Genomic DNA, 20394 nt, shown 5'->3' with positions numbered 1-20394 from the left:
TCAGTTAATTGAAAAGATTTTGAAAATAGCAATTAAAAAGATATGATTGAAAATTTTTATGAATAAGATTTGATTTTTGAAAAGAGGAAAGAGAAAAACAACAAAAAGACACCAAACTTAAAATTTTTAGAAAATCAAACACTAAATTTTCGAAAATTTTAAAGGAAAAACACAAAGAGGACACCAAACTTAGAATTTTTATGAATTAAAAAGGGACTAAGAACATGCAATTTCGAAAACTAGAAGGAAAACAAAAGCATGCAATGGACACCAAACTTAAAATATGAAACTAGACTCAACTAAAAGACTCTAAACCAACAAAAATAAAATAGTCCTAATCTAAGCAACAAGATAAGCCGTCAGTTGTCCAAACTCGAACAATCCCCGGCAACGGCGCCAAAAACTTGGTGCACGAAATTGCAATAACACTTTTGCAATCCCGCACAACTAACCAGCAAGTGCACTGAGTCGTCCAAGTAATACCTTGCGTGAGCAAGGGTCGATCCCACGGAGATTGTCGGCTTGAAGCAAGCTATGGTTACCTTGTAAATCTTAGTCAGGATATCAGAAATTATCAGGTTTGATTGTAAAAAGCAAAAGAACATGAAAAAGGTACTTGTTTTGCAGTAGTGGAGAATAGGCTGAGGCTTTGGAGATGCTCCATCTTCCGAATCTCTGCTTTCCTACTGTCATCTTCATCAAACACGCAAGGCTCCTTCCATGGCAAGCTGTATGTAGGGTTTCACCATTGTCAGTGGCTACCTCCCATCCTCTCAGTGAAAATACGTCCCTGATGCTCTGTCACAGCATAGGCTAATCATCTGTCGGTTCTCGGTCAGGCCGGAATAGAATCCAGTGATTCTTTTGCGTCTGTCACTAACGCCCCGCCTTCAGGAGTTTGAAGCACGTCACAGTCATTCAATCATTGAGTCCTACTCAGAATACCACAGACAAGGTTTAGACCTTCCGGACTCTCTTGAATGCCGCCATCAGTTCTAGCTTATACCACGAAGATTCCGATTAAAGAATCCAAGAGACATCTACTTAATCTAAGGTAGAACAGAGGTGGTTGTCAGGCACATGTTCATAGTTGAGAATGATGATGAGTGTCACAGATCATCACATTCATCCGGGTTAAGAGCAAGTGATATCTTAGAATGGAAACAAGCATGATTGAATAAGAAACAGTAGTAATTGCATTAATCCATCAAGACACAGCAGAGCTCCTCACCTCCAACCATGGGGTTTAGAGACTCATGCCGTGGAAGGTACAAGAAACGTGTAAAAAGTGTTATGAGGTCATAAGGTACCATTTACAATGTCAAAAGATCCTATAAATAGTAAACTAGTATCCTAAGGTTTACAGAAATGAGTAAATGACAGAAAAATCCACTTCCGGGCCCACTTGGTGTGTGCTTGGGCTGAGCAATGAAGTAATTTCGTGTAGAGACCTTTTCTGGAGTTAAACGCCAGCTTTCATGCCAGTTTGGGCGTTTAACTCCAAGTTTTATGCCAGTTCCGGCGTTTAACGCTGGAATTTCTGATGCTGATTTGCTACGCCGATTTGGGCCATCAAATCTTGGGCAAAGTATGGACTATCATATATTGCTGGAAAACCCAGGATGTCTACTTTCCAATGCCGTTGAGAGCGCGCCAATTGGGCTTCTGTAGCTCCAGAAAACCCACTTCGAGTGCAGGGAGGTCAGAATCCAACAGCATCTGCAGTCCTTTTCAGTCTCTGGATCAGATTTTTGCTCAGAACCTTCAATTTCAGCCAGAAAATACCTGAAATCACAGAAAAATACACAAACTCATAGTAAAGTCCAGAAAAGTGAATTTTAACTAAAAACTAATAAAAATATAATAAAAACTAACTAAAAGATACTAAAAACATACTAAAAACAATGCCAAAAAGCGTATAAATTATCCGCTCATCATTTACTTTGGTTATTTTGAAACTGAATGTTAGGTGATATGTGTTTACTTTGATTATTTTGTACTCGAATGGTAGGTACTTTGTTTACATCGTTCATATTGTGCTTGAATTCTAAATTTAAAATACAACAGCGTAACACATTTACATAAAATATACAAAGAACATAAAAGATGTCTCACAAACTAAATAACAGAGATAGCACAAGTTACATCAATGATGCATGCAAACATAAATAGTGTTACCAAAATACAACTTTAACAACATATGAAATAACATAAAGTAACAGTATAACAACATCATCGGTGCTGATTACCTGGGTAATGCAGGCGACAGTGACGGATCCAGAAAACTTTATCCGTGGGGGAAAAATATATATTATATAATAATAATTTTTATAATTGCACATTGATATTATAAAATGTGATTACTCATCAAATTATTTAACAAACAAATTAAAATAAAAATTTAAAATAATAACAAATAATTTAAAATTATTCCATTCTTCTGGGTTTCATGTTTTGAAAAGATTGAATAATCTTTTCATTATCAATACAATCAAATATCTCTCTTTCTATATATTGACTAAACACTCATTTAAAAATTCATCTTCCATACGATTACAAAGCTGGCTCTTTATGATATTCATAGCAGAAAACGTCCTTTCAACTGATACAGTTGCTACGAGCAAAACTAAAGCTAACTTCAAAAGAAAAAACACTAATGGATAAACAATATTTTTTCAAGTTTCAACCAATTTCTCAGAAAGAGCATCAATCCCCTTTATGTTTGAGAATTGATCATCAAAACATACATCTAATATGAAGTTCTCAAGTTGACTATCAAGTGCCAAAAGTTGAGTGGAAGAAAATTCTAATGGATAGAATTGAGCTAATTGGATCAACTTCTCCTCATTAAACGCAAAAAATGAGTGTCTTGGATTTAAACAAGCTATACAAAAAATTAATTCAGTATTCACCTCTGCAAAATGATTGTTGAGTTCCTGAAGTTGTCTATCAACTACTTGATAGAATATCTCAACTTGAAAATGATGCAAATTTGAGATCTTTTGAGCTTTGCGTCTTGATCTTCCTTGTGACGCAAATATATCATCCATTTTTGGAACAGTAATATTATGTTTGTCACAAAACAACGAGACTTCATCAAGTAAAAGAGACCAACCATCATCTCTTTTATTTTGTAACCATTGCCTAGACACTTTAACCAATGCCATAGTATTTACAATGTCTTGATCATTCCTTTGTAACGCTTGAGATAACTCATTAGTAACTCTCTAGATATTTTTCATTAAGTACAAGTTAAAAATGAATTCAAAGGATTGAATGTCATACAATAAATGACATTCTTTAACTCTTTGTTCTGAATTATTTCCATCTTCCTCAACATATTCAAGAGCATTGACCACGGAAGGAAACAAAAAAATTAATCTAAGTATAGTTCCATAGTATGAATCTCATCTAGTGTCTCCAGCTCTTTTTAAAGCCAATTCTTGATTCAAATCATGTCCACTAGAAATTTCTCCACTTTGTAATGCTTCAATTGTCTTAATCATCTGACTATCACGAAGCATATCTCTTCATTTACACGAAGCTCCAACAACATTACACAAATTGGTTAACAAATTAAAAAGCAAAGCAATTTCAACTTTTTTTTTTGTAACCATTATATGAGCTAACTGAAGTTGGTGGGCAAAGCAATGTACATAGAAAGCATAAGAATTTTCTTTCAATATCAAAGTTTTCAAACCATTAAATTCTCCTTGCATATTACCTGCACCATCATATCCTTGTCCACGTATTCTTGGTAAACTTAAATTATATGTTCTAATAATGACTCTAATGCTAATTTTAGAAATAAAGCATTGGTATTAGAAACATGAACAAGACCAAGAAAATACTCCCTAACTTGTCCTTCTTTGTTCACATACCTTAAACAAACTGACATTTGCTCCTTAATAGAAATGCCGCGGTCTTCGTCAATCAAAACAGCAAACAATTCATCCCCAAGATCATTAAAAATAACTTTTGTTGTTTCATTGGCTACAGCTCTTACAATATTTTTTTGAATTGAGGGTGCTCTTAGTTTAAGATTTCCATGAGCATTTTTGAAAGCACGATCAATCTCTTCATTATGTTGCGCAAGAAAGTTTAGAAGTTCAAAAAAATTTCTTTGATTAACAGAATCATCTATCTCATCATTACCACGAAAGGCCAATACTTGTCGCAAAAGAAATCTAATACAATCAATCGTGGCTGTCAAGTGAATTTGATCATTCTTTTTAGCTTGCTCAGATTATTTTTCAATAGCAACACTAATATGTTGTTTTGGCTTCATAAGTACTTCACATTTTCTCCAAGCTTGATTATGAGTACTATCATGAATCCTAACATGAGTATGTAGTCTCTTTTTTTTTCTAATTTGAAAAGCCATTAGTTACAAAAGCATCACCACCTTCAGTCTCATGTTTCATAAGATAACAACAAAGACAAAAAATAACATCTTTTCATATACTATACTCTAACCAGTTCCCATAGTCATCAAACCAATTTGGATTAAATTTTTAAAAAGAAGAAGCACAAGCAGTTTACGAAAAATCATGAGTCCTTGGTTGACAAGGACCTTTTTGAAAATATGAACATCTAACTTTGTCTCTGTCATTCGGATGATAACTTAAAATCTTTGGTTGTTGTCCTGGATCTGCTATAAGACTCTCTATTTCGAATTCTAAAAATCTCCTTTTGTTAGAAAAGGTCGACGAATTATTTTGAGATCCAACCTCCAACAATGACGTTCTTTTGAAATATTTCTCTGCTACTAATAGGATAAAATTATAAACCTAAGTTAATTGACTAATATAAATAATTCACAATTCTATACAAATTTAAAAAAAAAGTATAAAATTATAAATACAAAATTAACAAACATGTGTCATTCAAATTGATTTCCAAATTCCAACAGCAACAACTAATGAACTAAATAACTAATAATATCCTAAATTCCTAACTTAAAATAATTCAATACATAAAACAATTAACAAACAGATTAAGAAAACCAAAAGCAATTACATAGATAGAACTGAACTGCAGAAGCAGAACCCAAGAGGCAATTAACCAAAAACCAATTAACAAATAACAATGATTCATGAATGTATTATGTATGTAATGTACCAAGAGGCAAGACCACAAGAGTGAAGAGTCCAAGACTGAACTGCAGAACCTTGAACTCCACGAGGCAGAACCCAATAGTCGTGCGGCACCCAACGGCACCCTAAACTGCTGAAGATAGAACCAGACGGCGCCGAAAGAACGAGAAGACAGAACTAGTCAACCAGACGCCGAAAGAACGGGAAGACAAAGCCAGACGATGATTGAAGCTGTGAATACCGAGGAAGAAGAAGAAGAATGCAAACGCCGAAGGAACGCAGTGGCAGAATGCAAAACCAGATGCGGGCACTCGGTGATGTAAGGAGAAACTATCGGAGCCGATGCGAGAGAAAGGTTGAACAGGACAGCGACAGAGAAACTAGCGGAGTGATGGCAGACAGTTGATGATAGTAACTCTGGAGGATTGGAGTTTGGAAGCGGAGATTGGAGGTTGGAGCAAAGGAACAAAATTAAAAAGAGGGAGAAGGAGAAGGGTGAGGGATTTGGAGCGTGGGGTCAAAATTAATTGGGTAGTGGGGGCAAATTAGATATGTCACTAACATCTACTCTTTAATTTTTTAAATTTTACTGGGGGCAGTTGCCCACTGCATATTGAGTACATCCGTCCCTGGCAGGCAATGTCCGGTGCCACATCGTGGAGGATGTGAGGTCTACTAAGATGTAGGTCCAGAGGAGGCTGTGGGTGAGGAGAGGGACTTTGTGACTGAGGTGGTGGCTGCTATGGTAGTGGATGATGAGCGACAAACTAACTGTTCGAGTAAGGCACTGTAGCATATGGATGGGGATGATGCTGAGGCTGACAAAGTAAAGGACACTGTGGTGGTGGCATTGGCTGGGATACTGGCATCAAGAGACCATAGTCCACAAATGGTGGTGTCGCATACTGTGCACCAGGTCAGACATGTGTGACATATGAGGTGCCAGACCTCGGTGAAGTGTACGGTACACAAACTGTGGTAGACATAGGAGCAAACGACTACTGATGAACATGCCCTCTGCTCTGCTCCTTGCCCGTGCAAAACTGGTCCGCAAGACGATGCATCGTGTGCTAGTTGGTGGTACGAATCTAGAATGCCTCCTCGACCATCGATGCCTCATGATGACTATTAGATGCCCCAAGGTCATGCCATCCAGGCGGGGTAATATCCCAATCGTCCCTTATCTGCCTGTGAATGTAAACCCGATGGTGTAGGTGGTGGTGGTAGAGGTGGTGAGTCATCTTGGTTGCCTGGTATACCACCGTGCTCCTCCTGTTAGTGATGCTCAGTCTCCTCCTCAGACTCCACGTTCAAGTTCTCCCTACGAGGCTTGACCCTATCCCTCTGTGCACTTTCGCACTCTCCAGCACCCCTCTCTTTCTTGCTAGGCCTCCAGGTGTCCTCCCGAACTTCCTTGGCATGTCGATGATGATCAGGCACATCCCAGAGAAGGTGAAGGATGTCCCTCAACTAGCTGGCAATAAGCTGGATGTCACTGGGTAAGTCCAACAGCCTGGGGTCATGAAGCATATGTTGCCATGATAGGTGTTTAACACGACAAGCCTGCCGGTATTAATCCCAATACTCCTGTGTAGGCTGATAGTGTAACACCCTTGGGAGCTCTGCACAAAGCTGACGGCGACCCAAAGCTTCAGCGGCGGTGATGGCTTCACGGGGCTACTAGGAGCGGCGGCGACACGCGACGGTGTGGGATGTCGGCGACCACTCCTCCAACTCGCACTCCTCCTCTCCACCTTAGACTCGGTGATGGCAATAACTTGGCGGCAACAAACTCCCTCTCACGCAATGTCTCTCTTCTCGGCTCAGCTCTGGTTCACGACGACACTTTCTCTCCCTCTTCTCTTCTGGGGCGACGATGAAAAGCGCGACAGCTAGGCGTGGCGGCGGCGGCGCTAGACACGGTCTCCCTCTCCCTCTCCCTTCGAATCTCTGTCTTCTCTATCTCTACATGTGCGTGTATGTATGTTCTTGTGTGGGTTTTGGGGAAGAAAAGGAAATGGGGTGGCAGTGGGTGAGTGGCGATAGCTAGGTTAGGATTTTGTGTGTTTGATTTTAGAATTAGGGTTTGATTTGGGAAAATTGTAAAATTAGTAATTTTTGGGCAAATTAGGATTTTTGTTAAATTTTAATAAAATTAAGGGATATTGTATTAAATTGAATTCTAAATTAATTTCTTGAAATTATTTTAAAAATATTATTTAATTATCAATTTGTTTAATGACTTTTAATTAAGCATTTTAATTTAAAATATAAGATAATATAATTAATTTTCTTTGTTTATAAGAATTAAAGTATTAAATTTTGAAATCTTAATTATTTAAACCAAATCATATAAAATTCTTATTATTTTTACATTTGCTAAACTTTATAATTTAAATATAATAATTCGATAATTATAAAATCAAATAAAACCTTAAATTATTTTAAACTCAATTAATCAAAATTTTCTTTAATTATCTTATAAAATAATTTCTGATATTAAAGTACTTAGTGAATAAATAAATCGAAATTAGCTCTTAATAAGATTTTTCAAAATTTCTAGGTCTTATAGATAGTCTGTGAACGGCTGAATGGAGATCTGATGTCCCTCCTTAAATCGAGCCCTCCAACCATAATACCACTGCTCTCAAGTTTGGTAGGCCACCATACGTCCTCGTGCCCATCCTGTGGTGGTCAGAAACCTATCGATATTGACCGAGATCGCTGGCAATGGCTGCTTGCCACTAAACTGGCTCTTCACCCGGTCAACATGGTGAAACTCAACGACGTTGAAACAGACGAGGAGAACAACAAACATCCATGTCCCCCATTCTACTTCATCCTTCAGCCATAGCGGGCAAAGGTCCTGCAGTGCAAGGTCGTCGTATAGTGTCCACAGGAACTACAACATAAGTTGTAAAATAATAATTAGTAATAGGTTCTAAAATAGGATAAGTAATTCATTCCATTGTAACTGAATAAAAAAATCTTGCTTACCTCATCTAATTGTAACTAATCCAACACCCAACGCCATCGAAGGACTCTCTGCTCACGTTGGTCCCTATTCTGCTGTGCCATACCTATCAACCTGTGGACATTTGCAAGAATAACAATGCTTCAATTTATTGAACATCATATTGAATTACATAAATGAAGAAGAAAAAAGTCATAAGTAACAATTACCTCGCAGCCATGGGATACATATAAACATGTGGCTCAGGTGGACACTAGTGGAAAAATCTCTAGTATATCCAAGAGACTAGCAGTGAAATGCATTCTGCAATGTCTGTATTGGCTCGATGTACTACTGCTACAGAGCATAGGGAGTGATACGTCAGGACAAGCACTGCAGATCCCCAAGACAGAGCATGACACTTCTAAAAGTCATCAAGTAGTGGTAGCCACCGGAGATGGACCTGATTGTTTGACTTGTCAATCATTAAGTAACCCCCAATCATCAGCAGTATGTAACACATCGTGTACTGTTAGAGGGTGTCTAGATTTGCGGTATTGGACATCTGTCGGAGTCGCTCCCGAAGCCATGTCAACTTGAGGGAGAAAGACTCCTTCCTCTTCGCATCCTGTTGCTGAATTGCAGGAGAACTGACACCAAGTAGCGGCTCCACCAACTCCCAGGTCTCGGTCCCATACCATGTTGGAAATACCAGAAGCACCCATCCATGGGCTCTCCATACGCGTTTAACTTGAGTTGGTATGCAACGTTCTGCAGGGTGATAGTGCACTCACCCCATGGTAGGTGAAAAGTGTGGATCTCAGGACGTCAGCGCTCCACGAATGCGGTGATCAGGGAGTTGTCAAACACAAAGTCCTTGAGTGACACCATGTCGCCAAAGCCAACCTCCCTCAAGTAGGGGACAATAGCGTCCGTTGATACAAGTGTGTGACTCACTTGCCTCGGGAGAAGCAGACAAGACCTCTGATAACAAATAAAAATATGAATAAGAAATCTATAAAACTATAAAGCTATCAAAGTTAACAAAATTAATAAACATATAAACATTAACATAACAAATTAATTTAACTTATAAGTAAATTAGTTTAACAAATAACTAGAAACGTGTACTTAATAAATTAATTTAAATAAAGATATTTATTTAAATAATTAATCACTAAATTAATAAATATCGAGTTAATATATTAATTTAAATAAAGATATTTACTTAAATAATTAATAACTAAATTAATAAGCATCGACTTAATAACTTGATTTAAATAAAAACAAAATTAAATTAATATTTACTTAACAAATTAATTTCACTAATACCTAAAATTATACCCTACCAATTAACCCTTGCTAACAATGCATTCTTCCAATTATAGCTACACATACATACTTTGATATAAACATAAAAAAAACAACACTAACCTCGAAGTCGGTTGCCCCAACAATGTGCCATGTCACGTTCAGTCGGTTTATATTTGCATCACATTTATCTGCGTACGTCATAATTGCTGAGTAATTTGATATTATGATTAGAAAATGGTAGAAGTTAGAGAAAAGTTGAAGAAATGGATGAAATAACTTCTCAAAAGGCGTTGTAAACGAATTCTATATATAGGCACCTCCTCTCTTATTTCGTTTACACTGTAAACGATAGGGGTGTAATCGGTTTAGTTTGGTTTGGTTCGATTTTGGACCAAAAATTAATCGAACCGACCTGCTCGGTTCTTTAGTGATGTCAACCATTCGGTTTGCTGCTTTCTGGACAACCAAACCGAACCGAACCAACAACAGTTTGGTTCGGTCGATTTTTTAATTTTTTTAAACCTAATAATCAGAATTTAAATCACCATAAAATGAAGTTTAAAATCGTCAATAAACTAAAATAACAAAAGTATATCACATCCAAATTCAATACCATTTCAACTTGTTCCAACAATTAAACATTAAAACAAACAAAATTAAAAATGTCTAGCAAACAACAAAAACAAACACACTTTAAAACCAAATAAAGACCAAAACAACCACTTTAAAACTAAATAAAAACCAAAACAGCCACCATACTTAATCTGAATCTACACTAGATTTATCATCATCTTCTCTGGTTGGTGCAACTTCTACAAAAACAAAACAAAGAAATCAATATAGATTATAAATTATAAACATAAACTATAAAAGAAACTTTAAATTTCTTTTTTGCATACCTAATTCAAGTTTTTCAAACTCCTCAATAAGATCCTCAAAATCAGTTGTTATTGGAGAAGTACGAAGCTAATTTTGTGTGCAAATTAATGCCTCAACTATCTTTGGAGTTAAAGAACTCCTATAGTTGTTAAAGAACTCATATATAAACATAACAATGAACAACAGAATACAGCAGTTTTATTGAAAAAAAAAATTTCAAACTCGTCAACCTAACATTATCAACTGATAACAATAAAAAAATTCAGAAGTTTCCAACAGACCATCAACAACAACAAAATTATAGCCATCATTGATAAGTTTCCAATAAACCAGCAACAACAATAACAACTTATAACTTATCAACTTACAAACCAACAAAAACAACAAAAGTATAGTCATAAGTGCGAAGTTTCCAACAAACCAGCAACAACAATAACAACTTATAACTTATCAAATTACAAACCAGCAACAACAACAAAAGTATAGCTATAATTGAGAAGTTTCCAACAGACTAGCAACAACAACTAATAACTTATCAATTTATAACATTCAAAAAAATTGTTTCCAATAGACTAGCAACAGCAACAAATTTTATGCAACAAATTATGAATATAATAAGTTTCTAATAGACCAGCAACATCAACAACAACAAATTTTATGCAACAAATTAAGGGTGATACTAAGTTACTAACCTACCAGCAACATCAACAATCCAACAACAACAAATTTTATGCAACAAATTGTGAATATACTAAGTTACTAACCTACCAGCAACAGCAACAAGCCAACAACAACAAATTTTATGCGACAAATTGTGAATATACTAAGTTACTAACATCAGAATAAGACATTGTGAGTTGCAGGAGTGGGCTCGGACTAAGGCTGTTGCTCGGGGACGGAGATGACTACTCGGTGACAAAGAGGAACTGCTCTTCGACGGAGACTGCTGCTCGGTGACAGAGACTGCTGCTAGGCGACGGAGAAGAACTGCTCAGCTTAGGGTTTTGCTGCGACAGTGCCGACTGGATGATGGTACAGACTGGATGACGGCGCGGACTAAACGATGGTGTGAACTGCTACAGTTGCGACAATGGCATGAACCGAGCTAGACGACGGCGCTCTCCAATGCCTGCGACGAAGATGACTGGCTGACTGCTACAGTTGCAACTTGTGACTGGAGGTGGAAGATGGCAACATCTCTCTCCTCTCTGTCTCCCTGGTTCTCTCATGCTCTCATTCTCTCAGGCATGGAAGAGGAAGATGGAGATGTGAGTTCACTGAGTGTGGCTTGCGGCTGCGTGAAAGAAACTGAGGAGTAAATAAGGGATTTGGGATTTTGTTATTAGGTTAAAGAGTAAATTGGTAAAAGGAAGCATTACCGAACCAATTGGTTTGATTCGAAAAAACCAAAAAACTGATTTTTCAATTTTCCATTCGGTTGTTGTAAATTTCGGTCTAGTTCGATAACTTACACCCTTAGTAAACGAGATAATGTCGTTACAAATCATGTGTAGAAATGTGATATGATCACATCATTTCGTGCCTTATCTCGTTTACAGTGTAAACCAGATACGTGTATTCTTATTTCATTTATACTATAAACGAGATAAGAGATATGATGAATTTTCGTAAAAATGCTACAAATTATATATTTTGGTAAAAAAATTATTTTTAATTTATTTAAAAAAATTTCAATCTTCTTCCATAATGGACAATCTTCCTTTGAAAACCGCCACCACCACTTAAATAGAAGAGTCGTATCCCGAAGCACTGCATCCCCCACTCCCAATCATCCTAACCTTTTTGGAGCTTGCACTGTATCCCAATTCATTAAGGGATCCCATGCTTGCCATCCTCGTTATTCCACAAGAACTTCCTTTGCAATGAGATTAACTTCTCTGCTATTGCTATTAGCATTTTGTACAAGTTTAGATAGTATACTGGCAAACTATTAACCACTGATTTAATAAGGACCAGTTTACCCATATTATTGAGGGTTTTCACTTTCTATAAACGTAGCTTTTCTTTCACTTTATTTATTATTGACTTTCATGTCTTGACAAGTTGCGGATTCACTCCCAGTGAAATTCTAAGATATTTAACCGGAAAAGATGCTTCCTTACACCCTAGCAAACTACACATTCCCTGCGTCCACTCTCGTTAACAATTAATTGAAATCAAGCTGGATTTATCAAAATTGATACTCAAGTCAGACATCACCTTAAAACACTGCAAGATTCTCTTGTAATTTCTAATAGTTTTCTCATCCTGTGGACAAAAAAGAATGGTGTCATCCGCAAACTATAAGTGAGACAAATCAATATTGTCCCTTTCAACTAACCATGGAGAGATCCTTCTATTTCTCACTGCCTCACCTACCATCCTATGAAACACATCATCAACCAGAACAAAGAGAAATTAATAAAGAGGATCACCTTGTCTTAAGTCTCGTTCCATCTTAAAAGATTTAGATGGCGACCCATTAATTAAAATCGACATAGACGCCGTGTAAACAAATTCCTAAACCCATCCTCTCCATCTATGACCAAATTCCATCTTCTAGAGGACAATATCCACAAAGTTCCAATTGGCTCTATCATATGCTTTTTGAAAATCCAACTTAATTATTGCTGAGTTCTTCTTCCTCGTTTACAGCTACTGCACGGTCTTATAAGCAATCAATATCCCATCATGTATCTTCCTCCATTCACAAAAGCACTCTGAGTCTCTCCTACTAATCTTGGCATTACGCTCCTCATTCTCCAAACCAGTATCTCCGATATAATTTTATGCACACACATGCTGATCGGACAAAGGTCCTTAATCTCTTTAGCCTCAATAAACTTTGGAGTCAAAGCCACCCATGTAATATTAGAGTCTCGTGGTAGCTTCCGTTTCGTAAAAAGTCTATTACTGCAGCAGTGAATTTCAAGCCAATTTTTCTTTAACACTTCTTGACGAAATTTATGTTGTATCCATCACTACCTGGCGCTTTAGACGACTCGCAACCCTATGTAATATTTGAAGATTTGTTGTTAGCTAAAAAATTATTATATGTACAAAGTGAATTAGTAAACTAACTACTAGACTAACTTAAGTTAATTTATTTGTATTAAATATCTAAAGAAATTATTTTTCCTTAAAAAATTTTAATTATTCTCTAAATTTAATTATTTTTCCTTAATTACTCCATTTAAATAACTCTAAATTGTTTTTTTTAAGAAATATAATATTTTTATATAAATTAACATATTTTTGTCGGTTAAAAGTATTAAAATATTGTTTCACTTAAAATTTTAAGTTTTTTAACTGATATTTGAATTAGCAAAATGTTATTTTAATTAGGATTTGTCACGAGAACTTGTTTTGGATCAGATTGCTAATGACTTTATTGAGTTATCCTATCAAGGGATCAAGGCGGTAACAAGTTTTTTGGGTAATTTTTTTTTTTGGAATGATTGCTAATGGGCTTCATGGTGCGCGAAATTGTGAACAATACTTTTTCACAACTCAAATAATCCCCGGTAATGGCTCCAAGAACTTGGTGGCTCAATACCATGGCATTACACAACTTCGCACAACTAACCAGCAAGTGCACTGGGTCGTCCAAGTAATAAACCTTACGTGAGTAAGGGTCGATCCCACGGAGATTGTTAGCATTGAAGCAAGCTATGGTCATCTTGTAAATCTTAGTCAGGCAAACTCAGATGTATATGGTGATGAACGAAAATAACATAAAAGATAAGGATAGAGATACTTATGTAATTCATTGGTGTAAGAGCTTCAGACAAGTGTATGAAGATGCCTTCCCTTCCGTCTCTCTGCTTTCCTAATGCCTTCATCCAATCCTTTCTTACTCCTTTCCATGGCAAGCTCGTGTAAGGTTTCACTGTTGTCAGCAGCTACCTCCCATCCGCGCAGTGAAAGCTAATGCACACACTCTGTCACAGTGCTGCCAATCACCGGTTTGGTTCCCTCCCCTACCGGAATAGAATAACTCTTTTGCGTCTGTCACTAACGCCCAGTAGGTTACAGGTTTGAAGCACGTCACAGTCATTCAATCATTGAATCCTACTCAGAATACCACAGACAAGGTTTAGACCTTCCGGATTCTCTTGAATGCCGCCATCAGGTCCTGCCTATACCACGAAGATTCCGAAGAATCCAAGAGATATTCACTAAGCCTCAGATGCTTGTAGAACAAGAATGGTTGTCAGTCACCTTGTTCATGGGTGAGAATGGTGATGGGCGTCAATCATCACCTTCATCATGTTGAAGAACAAGTGATATCTTGGATAAAGAACAAGCGGAATTGAATGGAAGAACAATAGTAATTGCATTAATACTCGAGGTACAGCAGAGCTCCACACCTTAATCTATGGTGTGTAGAAACTCCACCGTTGAAAATACATAAGCATAAGGTCTAGGCATGGCCGAATGGCCAGCCTCCCAATGATCTAAGATAGCATAAAACTCAAAGATAGCTACCAAGATGTTTTTGATACAATAGTAAAAGGTCCTACTTATAGAAAACTAGTACATAGATGAGTAAATGACATAAAAATCCACTTCCGGGCCCACTTGGTGTGTGCTTGGGCTGAGCAATGAAGAAATTTCGTGTAGAGACTCTCCTTGGAGTTAAACGCCAGCTTTGGTGCCAGTTTGGGCGTTTAACTCCCATTTGGGTGCCAGTTCCAGCGTTTAACGCTGGGATTTCTTGAGGTGACTTTGAACGCCGGTTTGGGCCATCAAATCTTGGGCAAAGTATGGACTATCATATATTGCTGGAAAGCCCAGGATGTCTACTTTCCAACGCCGTTGAGAGCGCGCCAATTGGGCTTCTGTAGCTCCAGAAAATCCACTTCGAGTGCAGGGAGGTCAGAATCCAACAGCATCTGCAGTCCTTTTGAGTCTCTGGATCAGATTTTTGCTCAGGTCCCTCAATTTCAGCCAGAAAATACCTGAAATCACAGAAAAACACACAAACTCATAGTAAAGTCCAGAAAAGTGAAATTTAACTAAAAACTAATAAAAATATACTAAAACTAACTAGATCATATCAAAAACATACTAAAAACAATGCCAAAAAGTATACAAATCATCCGCTCATCACAACACCAAACTTAAATTGTTGCTTGTCCCCAAGCAACTGAAAATCAAATAAGATAAAAGGAAGAGAATATGCAATGAATTCCAAAACATCTGTGAAGATCAGTATTAATTAGATGAGCGGGGCTTTTAACTTTTTGCCTCTGAACAGTTTTGGCATCTCAATCTATCCTTTGAAATTCAGAATGGTTGGCTTCTTTAGGAACTTAGAATCCAGATAGTGTTAATGATTCTCCTAGTAAAGTATGATGATTCTTGAACATAGCTTTTTATTGAGTCTTGGCTGTGGCCCAAAGCACTCTGTCTTTCCAGTATTACCACCGGATACATACATGCCACAGACACATAATTGGGTGAACCTTTTCAGATTGTGACTCAGCTTTGCTAAAGTCCCCAACTAGAGGTGTCCAGGGTTCTTAAGCACACTCTTATTTGCCTTGGATCACAACTCTTATTATTATTTTTTTCGTTTTCCTTTTTTCTCTTTTCTTTTTTTTTTCTCCTTTTTTTTCGGTTTTTTTTTTTTTGAATAGCAATGCTTTTTCTTGTTTCAAGAATCATTTTTATGATTTTTCAGATCCTCAATAACATGTCTCCTTTTTCATCATTCTTTCAAGAGCCAACATTCATGAACCACAAATTCAAGATACATATGCACTGTTTAAGCATACATTCAGAGAACAAAAATATTGCCACCACATCAAAATAATTAAACTACTATAAAATTCAAAATTCATGCAATTCTTCCTTTTTCAATTAAGCACATTTTTATTCAAGAAGGGTGATGGATTCATAGGACATTCATAACTTTAAGGCATAGACACTAAGACACTAATGATCACAAGACACAAGCATGGATAACCATAAGCATAAAAATCGAAAAACATAAGAATAAAGAACAAGGAAATCAAGGAATGGGTCCACCTCAGTGATGGCGGCTCTTCCTTGCTTTTGAAGGTCCTATGGAGTGCTTGAGCTCCTCAATGTCTCTTCCTTGCCTTTGTTGCTCCTCTCTCATGATTCTTTGTTCTTCTCTAATTTCATGGAGGAGAATGGAGTGTTCTTGGTGCTCCACCCTTAGTTGTCCCATATTGGAACTCAACTCTCCTAGGGAGGTGTTTAGTTGCCCCCAATAGTCTTGTGGAGGAAAATTCATCCCTTGAGGAATCTCAGGGATCTCATGATGAGTGGGATCTCTTGTGTACTCCATCCTTTTCTTAGTGATGGGCTTGTCCTCATCAATGGTGATGTCTCCCTCTATGTCTACTCCCACTGAATAACAGAGGTGACAAATGAGGTGAGGAAAGGCTAACCTTGCCAAGGTAGAGGTCTTGTCCGCCACCCTATAGAGTTCTTGGGCTATAACCTCATGAACCTCTATTTCTTCTCTAATCATGATGCTATGATAGCCCGGTCTATGGTAACTTCGGACCGGTTGCTAGTGGGAATGATTGAGCGTTGTATGAACTCTAACCATCCTCTAGCCACGGGTTTGAGGTCATGCCTTCTCAATTGGACCGGCTTTCCTCTTGAATCTTGCTTCCATTGTGCGCCCTCTTCACATATGACTGTGAGGACTTGGTCCAACCTTTGATCAAAGTTGACCCTTCTAGTGTAAGGATGCTCATCTCCTTGCATCATAGGCAAGTTGAACGCCACCCTCACACTTTCCGGACTAAAATCCAAGTATTTCCCCCGAACCATAGTAAGATAATTCTTTGGATCCGGGTTCACACTTTGGTCATGGTTCTTGGTGATCCATGCATTGGCATAGAACTCTTGAACCATCAAGATTCCGACTTGTTGAATGGGGTTGGTAAGTACTTCCCAACCTCTTCTTCGGATCTCATGGCGGATCTCCGGATATTCACCCTTTTTGAGTGAAAAGGGGACTTCGGGGATCACCTTCTTCAAGGCCACAACTTCATAGAAGTGGACTTGATGCACCCTTGAGAGGAATCTATCCATCTCCCATGACTCGGAGGTGGAAGCCTTTGCCTTCCCTTTCCTCTTTCTAGAGGTTTCTCCGGCCTTGGATGCCATAAATGGTTATGGAAAAACGAAAAAGCAACGCTTTCACCACACCAAACTTAAAATGTTTGCTCGTCCTCGAGCAAAAGAAGAAAGAAGAGAGTAGAAGAAGAAGAAATGAGGAAGAGGGAGATGGTGGTGTATTCGGCCAAGGAGGGGGAGAAGTGGTGTTTAGGTAGTGGGAAAATGAAGGGGTAAAGAGGGGTTTATATAGGAAAGAGGGGGATGAGGGTTCGGCCATTTGAGGGTGGGTTAGGGAGGGAAAGTGGTTTGAATTTGAAGGGTGAGGTTGGTGGGGTTTTATGAAGGATGGATGTGAGTGGTGAAGAGAAAGATGGGATTTGATAGGTGAGGGGTTTTTGGGGAAGAGGTGTTGAGGTGATTGGTGAATGGGGGAAGAAGAGAGAGAGTGATGGTAGGGTCCTGTGGGGTCCACAGATCCTGTGGTGTCAAGGAAAAGGCATCCTTGCACCAAATGGCATCAAAATCCACGTTTTGAGCCTTTTCTGGCGTTAAACGCCGGGCTGGTGCCCATTCCTGGCGTTTAACGCCAGGATTTTGCCCTTTACTGGCGTTTAACGCCAGTCTGGTGCCCCTTTCTGGCGTTAAACGCCCAGAAGGGTGCCAGACTGGGCGTTAAACGCCCAACTGCTAGGCTGACTGGCGTTTGAACGCCAGCAGCATCTTCCTCCAGGGTGTGCTATTTTTCTTCCTGTTTTTCATTTTGTTTTTGCTTTTTTCATTGTTTTTGTGACTTCTTATGATCATCAACCTACAAAAAAGATAAAATAACAAAAGAAAATAATTAATTATAAAACATTGGGTTGCCTCCCAACAAGCGCTTCTTTACTGTCATTAGCTTGACAGAGGACTCTCATGGAGCCTCAGAGATGCTCAGAACCGTGTTGGAACTTTCCAACACCAAACTTAGAGTTTGATTGTGGCCTCCCAACACCAAACTTAGAGTCTGACTGTGGGGGCTCTGTTTGGCTCTGTTTTGAGAGAAGCTCTTCATGCTTCTTCTCCATGATGACAGAGGGATATCCTTGGGCCTTAAACACCAAGGATTCTTCATTCACTTGAATGATCAACTCTCCTCTATCAACATCAATCACAGCCTTTGCTGTGGCTAGGAAGGGTCTGCCAAGGATGATGGATTCATCCATGCACTTCCCAGTCTCTAGGACTATGAAATCAGTAGGAATGTAATGGTCTTCAACCTTAACCAGAACATCCTCTACAAGTCCATAGGCTTGTTTTCTTGAGTTGTCTGCCATCTCTAGTGAGATTTTTGCAGCTTGCACCTCAAAGATCCCTAATTTCTCCATTACAGAGAGGGGCATGAGGTTTACACTTGACCCCAAGTCACACAAGGCCTTCTTGAAGGTCATGGTGCCTATGGTACAAGGTATAGAAAACTTCCCAGGATCCTGCCTCTTTTGAGGCAATTGCTGCCTAGACAAGTTATCCAGTTCTTTGGTGAGCAAAGGGGGTTCATCCTCCCAAGTCTCATTTCCAAAAACTTGGTGCGCGAAATTATGAACAATACTTTTTCACAACTCAAATAATCCCCGGTAATGGCTCCAAGGTATTTAGCAGCTTGCTCTTCAGTGACATACTCATCCTCTTCAGAGGAAGAATACTCATCAGAGCTCATGAAAGGCAGTAGTAAGTCCAAGGGAATCTCTATGGTCTCAGTTTGAGCCTCAGATTCCCAAGGTTCCTCATTGAGGAACTCATTGGAGGCCAGTGGACGTCCAGTGAGGCCTTCCTCAGTGGCGTTCACTGCCTCTTCTTCCTCCCAGAATTCGGCCATATTTATGGCTTTGCACTCTCCTTTTGGATTTTCTTCAGTGTTACTTGGGAGAGTGCTTGGGGGAAGTTCAGTAATTTTCTTGCTCAGCTGACCCACTTGTCCTTCCAAATTCCTAATGGAGGATCTAGTTTCAGTCATGAAACTTTGAGTGGTTTTGATTAGATCAGAGACCATGGTTGCTAAGTCAGAGGTACTCTGCTTAGAGCTCTCTGTCTGTTGCTGAGAAGATGATGGAAAAGGTTTACCATTGTTAAACCTGTTTCTTCCACCATTATTATTGAAACCTTGTTGAGGTCTCTCTTGATTCTTCCATGAGAGATTTGGGTGATTTCTCCATGAAGAATTATAGGTGTTACCATAGGGTTCTCCCAGGTAATTTACCTCTTCCATTGAAGGGTTCTCGGGATCATAAGCTTCTTCCTCAGATGAAGCATCCTTAGTACTGCTTGGTGCATTTTGCATTCCAGACAGACTTTGAGAAATCAGATTGACTTGTTGAGTCAATATTTTATTCTGAGCCAAAATGGCATTCAGAGTGTCAATTTCAAGAACTCCTTTCTTCTGACTAGTCCCATTGTTCACAGGATTCCTTTCAGAAGTGTACATGAATTGGTTATTTGCAACCATTTCAATCAGTTCTTGAGCTTCTGCAGGCGTCTTCTTCAGATGAAGAGATCCTCCAGCAGAGCTATCCAAGGACATCTTGGATAGTTCAGAGAGACCATCATAGAAAATACCTATGATGCTCCATTCAGAAAGCATGTCTGAAGGACATCTTCTGATTAATTGTTTGTATCTTTCCCAAGCTTCATAGAGGGATTCTCCATCCTTCTGTCTGAAGGTTTGGACTTCCACTCTAAGCTTACTCCATCTTTGTGGTGGAAAGAACTTTGCCAAGAAGGCATTGACTAGCTTTTCCCAAGAGTCCAGGCTTTCTTTAGGTTGAGAATCCAACCATATTCTAGCTCTGTCTCTTACAGCAAAAGGGAATAGCATCAGTCTATAGACCTCAGGGTCAACCCCATTAGTCTTGACTGTGTCACAGATTTGCAAGAATTCAGCTAAAAACTGATGAGGATCTTCCATTGGAAGTCCATGGAACTTGCAATTCTGTTGCATTAGAGAAACTAATTGAGGCTTAAGCTCAAAGTTGTTTGCTCCAATGGCAGGGATAGAGATGCTTCTCCCATAGAAAT

The 20394-nt window shown here is 38.5% G+C and overlaps 1 non-coding gene across 1 annotated transcript; it reads left to right on the top strand.

The window, feature by feature from the left end:
• Positions 1-19954: 19954 nt before the first annotated feature.
• On the top strand, positions 19955-20062 carry LOC130984039 (small nucleolar RNA R71). Its single transcript, XR_009087999.1, has one exon. It is a non-coding gene; the product is annotated as a small nucleolar RNA R71 (small nucleolar RNA).
• Positions 20063-20394: the final 332 nt, after the last annotated feature.

This window comes from Arachis stenosperma, chromosome 5 (genome assembly GCF_014773155.1).
Source record: "Arachis stenosperma cultivar V10309 chromosome 5, arast.V10309.gnm1.PFL2, whole genome shotgun sequence".
Taxonomy (NCBI): domain Eukaryota; kingdom Viridiplantae; phylum Streptophyta; class Magnoliopsida; order Fabales; family Fabaceae; genus Arachis; species Arachis stenosperma.
Note: the sequence above shows the minus strand (reverse complement) of the source record. Positions and strands in the feature narration are given on the sequence as shown.